The sequence below is a fragment of the Phoxinus phoxinus genome (genome assembly GCF_949152265.1).
Source record: "Phoxinus phoxinus genome assembly, chromosome: 9".
In the NCBI taxonomy this organism is placed as follows: Eukaryota; Metazoa; Chordata; class Actinopteri; order Cypriniformes; family Leuciscidae; genus Phoxinus; species Phoxinus phoxinus.
This window is the reverse complement of record NC_136884.1, coordinates 18,039,441-18,046,444: the sequence shown is the minus strand read 5'-3', so window position 1 is coordinate 18,046,444 and position 7,004 is coordinate 18,039,441. Positions and strand designations below refer to the sequence as shown.

The window sequence follows — 7,004 nt, the reverse complement described above, 5'->3', positions numbered from 1 at the left end:
TGGTTCATATAAGATAATTTAGAAAGTGTAAGTAAATTATTAAACTATTTAAACAATTTAAGTGGATTTATACATCTTATTATTTAGACATATAGTAATAGTTTCACAGTGTGTTAATAAATGCAATTCATGATTCATTCTGGTAGTTATAAAACATTTAGTTGTCAGTTAACTATTTTTGTGAGCTCATCTAAAGCCTCGTAAAGCTTTTACAAAGGAGATTTAAAGGCTCACTTATCTTCTGCACTGTTCTCTAATATTTTAAAATTAGCATAGTTTTGAAATATTATATTATATTATTATTATTTTATAAAACGTTTATCTGTTGTATTTTGGCACTCCTGTAATGATCTTATGAACCACTGACAACTCCCAAATACACTCTAAAAAATGCTGGGTTATTTTTAAACCCAAATGTTGGGTTGAGCATTTTGACAATGCTGCTGGGTTATTTTCTCCATAATCTGCTGACAATGACCCAGCATTTGTGGTTGTTTTGGAAACGTTGACCCAGCGCTTACCTCCTCGCGCGCTTTTGTCCCCCTCACACTGTTCAAATTACAACGTCAACAGGAGGACGAGAGGTTCAAGGCAAGCAGGAGCGAGCGTAAAGGTGAGTAACACTGTTTTATTAAAACTATCCTAACGTTACGTAGTCAAAGAAGTCAGAAAGTCAATAAGAAGTTATGTTGAAATTAACTTTGAATTATTGACGACGCACCCTTATATTATTTAACGTAACACTAATGCTCCAGATTTAGCGTCTGTCGAACTAGCGACCGTTAGTCAGCGGCTACGCATAACATTCATCATTTTTACACGGTCTGTCATCAATTATTCCACTTATAACACGGTCACAATGTCTAAATACAGTTGTTGGTGTTTTATCTCCAGAAATTTTGCGGGTTTCTTGTACTGACTCGGCGGTGTTGGATGCAGTGTAACGTCACTGGCTAGTGGCTGCATATGCTAAAGAAGCTGTAAGTTACGTCTCTAGTTACCTATTATTTATCTGTTTTTGTCAATCATTTTCGAAAGGTAGCTTTACATAAAATGTTATTATGTTGCAGTATGTTCTCTGTGTTTATGCGTGTGTCAATTCTCATGCTAGCTGTCATTGTTCAGCGGAAGTCAATTCAATGTTGCTTCAGTAACGTTACCGTTCAAAAACTGTGTAACGTTAAAGATCATAAATTATGAAGTAACTGTTAGTTACTGTAACGTTAGTTCAATTTGGTCTTCAAGCGGCTCTGAAGAAAAGTAGGCTAGTTCAGTTCTCATCTGATATTGCTAGTGCAATCAAATCAACAATATTGTTGAATGTGCCCCCAACTTAGCAAGCCAGAGGCAACAGTGGCAAGGAACCCAAACTCTATCAGGTGACAGAATGGAGAGAGAAAAAAAAACATTAGGAGAAACCAGTCTTATGTATTAAATATACAATTTATTATTTTGGGTTGTCATGCAACTTGGTACACAATCATTAAAATAATTATGATGATCATTGAATCGTGCATTTTAAAAAAACTGCCAGGAAGAATAAACATTAACAACATTTATTTATTATTTTACTATCTTGAAACTGCAATCAAATAAGTCAATGGGTGCAATGCTCTCAGGCGATCTTTATACGAATAGACTGATACATTGGAATGAATAAAAAAATTTTCTATGAAATATCTACAGGTGATTTTATAAAATATTTTTGAATTATCCACAAAATTAAAATTTCTTCTGTTTACAATTTCTTTCTGTTTACTGTTTGTCTTGTGAATTAACTATAGTTAATTAAGCTGTTAAAAAAATAATTTTGTCTATTTATTTAATTTTTTAATTAAGTAATGATTCATTATTTTTTTTATTTTTAACCGCGAGCCAGCACAAAAATAAATTTTAAAAGCAGGTATAAGACTTGTTAGCACTGCCAGCTAGCTTTGTAAAGATATTACTAATCAGATGTTTCCTTCTGTTCTTTTACAGCAATGGACATTTTTGTTCAACAAAAACTTATCAACTGGAATCTTGAGTGCCTCATTGAAAAATTTGCTGGTAAATATTCTCTTTCATAATCATTATGATTAATCATTTTTCACAGTTGCATCCAGTGCCAGCCCTAGCACTTAACCAAGTTTTCTACACCATTCACAATAAGATCAAAAACATGAATGGGCAATTAATTTACTTGTCCAAAGTACAAGAACATGGCATTTAAAGGGGTCATGAATTGCCTTTTTTTATAATGTTCCCTGAGGTCCTTTTATAGTAAGCACAACATTGGAAAACTTAGCAGATATCTATATGTGGGCACAAAGAGGCTATGATCTGTTTCTGTGAAGGCAATCTTGCACGGATGTTCTATTGCGTAATAAACAATCGGAAGTGGAAAATTAGTAATTTTTTTGGCAGCATACTATCAATAAAAGTTGTTTTATGTTTTTTTTATAGTACAATGACCTCTTGTATGACAAAAGATTGTATGAAAATTTTATTTCTCAGTTCATGACCCCTTTAAAAGTACTTGCCCCTTTCTTGGTATAAGACAGTGGTTCTCAAATGTCCTGGGACCTCCCATCATTTTGGATGTCTCCCTCATCAGACAAACCCAATTTAAGTCTTGCAGTCTGTACTAATGAGCTGATGACTTAAATCAGGTGTGTTAGATGATGGAGAGATACAAAATGTGCAGTGATATGGGGTCCCCAGGGCCGGTTTGAGAAGCACTGCTTTAAGGGATAGTTCACCCGAAAGTGAAATTATGTCGTCATTTACTCACCCTCATGTTATTACATGACTTTCTTCTCCTGAACACAAAATAAGATATTTTGAAGAATGTTGGTAACAAAACAGTTAACCGTAGCCATTTACTTTTATAGTACTTTTTTCCTATTATATAAGTCAGTGGCTACCGTTAACTGTCTGGTTACTGACATTCTTTAAAATATATTTTTGTGTTCTGCAGAAGAAAGAAACTTGTAGAGGTTTGGAACAACATAGGGGCGAGTAAATTTGACATGAGGGCAAGTAAATTTGCATTTTAAGGTGAACTATCCCTTTAATAACACTAAATGTTTTCAGATTACCAGAGTACATATTTAACTGTTACACATTTAAGCTAATTTCAATCATTCTAAGTTGACCTTAGTTAGAAATGCACTTTGCTTAATTTAAAAGCTGATGAACAAACAAGTTCTAATTTGCCATTTATCTCTTCTTAGATTCCAAAGGCATACAAGCACTTAAAATCTTGCCTGTCATTCTTCCCCCGCCTGTGTACAAGATTGGCCACAAAACCTTTCGGCCAACTATTCAAGAGGCAAGAACCTCATTCATTGATGTACAACCTGTAAGTAAAACAAAAGAGCAGGCTCATTTCTTTACACCTGTTTGTAGGGCTGCACGATAAATAGTTTTAATCATGATCACGGTTATTGCTGCATGGATCTTACACGCATTTCATTTTCTCACAACTCTTTTAAGTTAATTTAAGATGTTATTTAACTAATTTAAGACTGCTCTTGAAAACCTAAGACACACTTTTAAAGAATTATCTGTGTCTGATATTGTCATTTCCTCATTTAGTCTGGACCCAACATGGTGCTTTACCTGGAAAGGCAGAGAGAAGCGAAACCCTTTCCCTTTGTCTTGGAGCTTGAAATGGCTGGACAGTTTTTTGTGGTGGTGAATGGACAAGCTCTGGAACAGTTGACTCTCCTCAAGGCTGTGGATGTTTGTTTCAAGGCATTTTATTGCTTTGACATTCACTATCCGAAACAATGTGCCCCTGTTTGGGAATTTTTGCAGCAGGTAGTTTATGGAATGCCTGGGACAGAAAATTCAAGCATTCGGTTTTTGCGGGCCTCCATTTTTGCTGCAGAGGACTAAATTATAGCCATTCATTTAATTAAGCAATATTATGTACATTTTTCTTTCTTTTTTGTTTTGAATATTTTGAATCTTTAACTTAGTGTCAAAACACTGCCTGGTACACAAAATTCAAGTACCGTTTTCATGTGTGTCCCATTTTGCTGGACAGGACTAATTGATTGCTTATTTAAATGAATTGCAATGTATGTATTTATGTTTTGTTTTTTTATTGTATCTTTTTTGTGAAGAGAATCTTTAGCTAGGCTATTTTAAAGTTTATAAGTATAGAGTTTTTATGTTTTTATTTTATTTTGCTACGCAGGACTAAATTATTGCTTATTTAAATGAATTACAATGTATGTACTTTTTTATTTATCTGTGGTTTTTTATTTGTAATTTTTTGTGTGAAGAGAATCTTTAGCTATTGTATACAGTTTATACTCAAAGGTCTTATGTGCCTCCCATTTTTGCTGCACAGGACTAATTGACTTATTTAAATGAATTGCAATGTACTTATGTTCTTTTTTGTGAAGAGAATCTTTAGCTATTGGCTATTTTACAGTTTAGTTTTTATGTTTTTATTTTGCTACACAGGACTAAAATGATTGCAATGTACATTGTTTGTTTTGAATTTTGAGAATCTCACCATTTTATGATCTTTTAACATACCAACATTTTAGCACAAATGATTTTTGTGGGCCTCCGAGATGACTAATTGTTGATTAAACATGAATGTATTCATTATTATATTAATTTCCTGGAATAAACACTTTTATTGAATCATAATAAATAGTAGTGTTATTATTGTTATTATTAATATTATTATTATTTAGTAGTATTTTTATTATTATTATTATCTAAAATGAATAGCCTGTAACATGGGGTTGTTTGACCCAGCACTGATTAAAAAACAACCCAGCAAATGGGTTAATGTATAAAACCCAACCTGCTGGGTCAAAATAACCCAGCATGTGTTCTGTCCAATATTTACCCAGCGCTGGGTTGCCAAATAACCCAAATTGGGTTGTTTTTAACCCAGCATTTTTTAGAGTGTAACTGCTTATTATGTAAATAATGTAATACATAATTTAGAAATTATAAACTGATCATTAATAAAGTACAGAAATACAATTATTAAACACATCATAGCTATATCTATAAATCAAGAATCAAGCAGTTTTTAAAAACTTCTTAATAATGTGTATTAATACTTTATAAATGATGAATGAACAGTTTACTAATGCGTAACATGATGCAGTTATTATAAAGTGTTACCAAATGTTCTTCAGTCCAACACAAGCCATCTTCACTGTGGGCTTGTAGATGTAAAGATAACAGTCAGGCCCATTAGATCAGTAATGCATCTGACTAATGACTACATGCACTGCTGGGGCATGCTTAAGTGAAACCACGTGCAAAATGAAGGTTTCATTAAATCAAATGTGTTATTAATGCTCTGTCCTGAGGGTGCCACATGGTCAGAGACACGTACAAAACACTGATCTTAATAACATCTCTATTTTTGACAGCACTATGCTAGGCAATAATATCCAGAAAGGAGACTTGCAGCAGAATTGACTGGACCTGCAATTAGAACAGAAAATATATATTTATGTTCCTTTTAGAATAATCTACATCCAAATATACATGTCCTTTATTTTTGAGGAAAACCTCAAGCCAAGACTCGAACTCGGGTCGCTGTGTGCCCAGCACATTTGCAGCACATTGTCGGGATAATTCCTGTTCACTATGCTATGTAGAACCATAAGAGCACCTTGCTTAACCACCCCAAAGAACCGCTGAAGAACTGCTGAAGAACCGCTAAAGAACCAAACTGGGCTTAACAGGTTCTTAAAATGGCAGTGGTGCTATATAGCACAATAAGCACCGCAAAGAACCCCTGAAGAACCGCTAAAGAACCACTTTTTTTTAGAGTGTATTGCTCCGACTACTCTCCGGACCCTCGACCATTGTTTTAAAGGTGAACTATGCAGGTTTTTACCTTAACTGAACAGCTTCGGAATCATTGGAATGGTTATATTACTTTTTTCGGGTTGAATGGTGGTCGTCTCGCACCACCCTATCGCCTGTGAGCGGAAAAAACACCCTGGCAACTTGGGCCAGCGACTAGCAATGAATATCAGGTCTCGCGATGTAACAAATTGCATTACGGCAAAAAAATCTGCTAAAATTCTGTCATTATTGCGCTCCCTCACGCTGTTCGAACCCGAATGAAGAAGACATTTTAAAGAATGTCCCGTCTGCTTTGATGTCGTTGATCTACTAGCCTCTGGTATCTGAGAGTCGCCAACGAGTTTTTCGACAGTGTTGTCAAATATCTATTACGAAGTTGTAGGGAGAGCTCTATAGAGAAACATGCGAGCAAAAAGCGAGAATACAGCGAAGAAATTCCCAAAACTGCATAGCCCTGCTTTAAAGGGGCAACCTTTTCCAAGGGAGCATAGCATTGAGCTTCATATCATCTGGACCAGGAGAAGCCTCAGGAGAGAAGCGTGTTCTCTCAACTGAATGATCTAATAACATAGCAATGTTCTTCAAGAGACTTGGCGAGAGCATCTTGATAGGGCATAACCGCCCAACCGCTTCCGAGGCCAAAGAACTTCGCCACCGAACAACTAAGGAAGCTTTCTACCCAAATTGGGTCTCTTAGGGTCTCATAGCAGTCTCCTAGTCGGACTATAGTGTGAACCAGACGGGCTACTGAGAGAGCGGAGCGCCATACACTCTCTTTTTACTGTCTACCAAGTAGCTCTTGTTGGCTGATGGTTTCCCATTCATTCCTTACCATTGCCCATCCCTACCATTGCCCATCCCTACCACATTGGCCATTCCTTACCGTTGCCCATCCCTACCATTGCCCATTCCTTACCGTTGCCCATCCCTACCGTTGCCCATTCCTTAACGTTGCCCATCCCTACCGTTGCCCATCCCTACAATTGCCCATTCCTTACCGTTGCCCATTTCTTACCGTTGCCCATTCCTTACCGTTGCCGTTGATGGTTGCCCATTCCTATGGTTAGATGATTTTGCCATGTTGAGTGAACAAAATATTTACCATTAAAAAGAAGGTTATTAAGAAGTAGTTATTTTTACTACTAATTTGATGGAGCTATTCGACA

At 35.8% G+C, this 7,004-nt stretch overlaps 1 long non-coding RNA gene across 1 annotated transcript; it reads left to right on the top strand.

Moving 5' to 3' along the window:
* Positions 1-391: 391 nt before the first annotated feature.
* Positions 392-3,343, top strand: LOC307003931. Its single transcript, XR_013798889.1, has 3 exons — positions 392-980; positions 1,981-2,049; positions 3,216-3,343. It is a non-coding gene; the product is annotated as an uncharacterized lncRNA (long non-coding RNA).
* The last annotated feature ends 3,661 nt before the right edge of the window (positions 3,344-7,004 follow it).